The sequence below is a fragment of the Pelodiscus sinensis genome, chromosome 4 (assembly GCF_052426305.1).
Source record: "Pelodiscus sinensis isolate ZL-2025 chromosome 4, ASM5242630v1, whole genome shotgun sequence".
Lineage (NCBI taxonomy): Eukaryota > Metazoa > Chordata > Testudines > Trionychidae > Pelodiscus > Pelodiscus sinensis.
Window position 1 is genome coordinate 131876948 of NC_143055.1, and position 244 is coordinate 131877191.

Sequence of the window (244 nt, forward strand, 5' to 3'; positions counted from 1 at the left end):
AAGTAGAATGTTTGTGTAACTTCCAATATGCTAGAGTTCTAGTACAATTGGAAAGAAGCATTAAAAAGGAAGTAAGATATGACAGGGCCAGGAATGGCCATAAAAACTTGGTGGAACCATCAGACTTTGCTTATGTCATTGATGTTAGATCGAAATTATTTAATCTGGTTTGTCTTCATGCTGGGTCTGAATCCTGCTCCCATATAATTAAGCCCCGTTGTTTTCAGTGTAAACTGGTATTAAC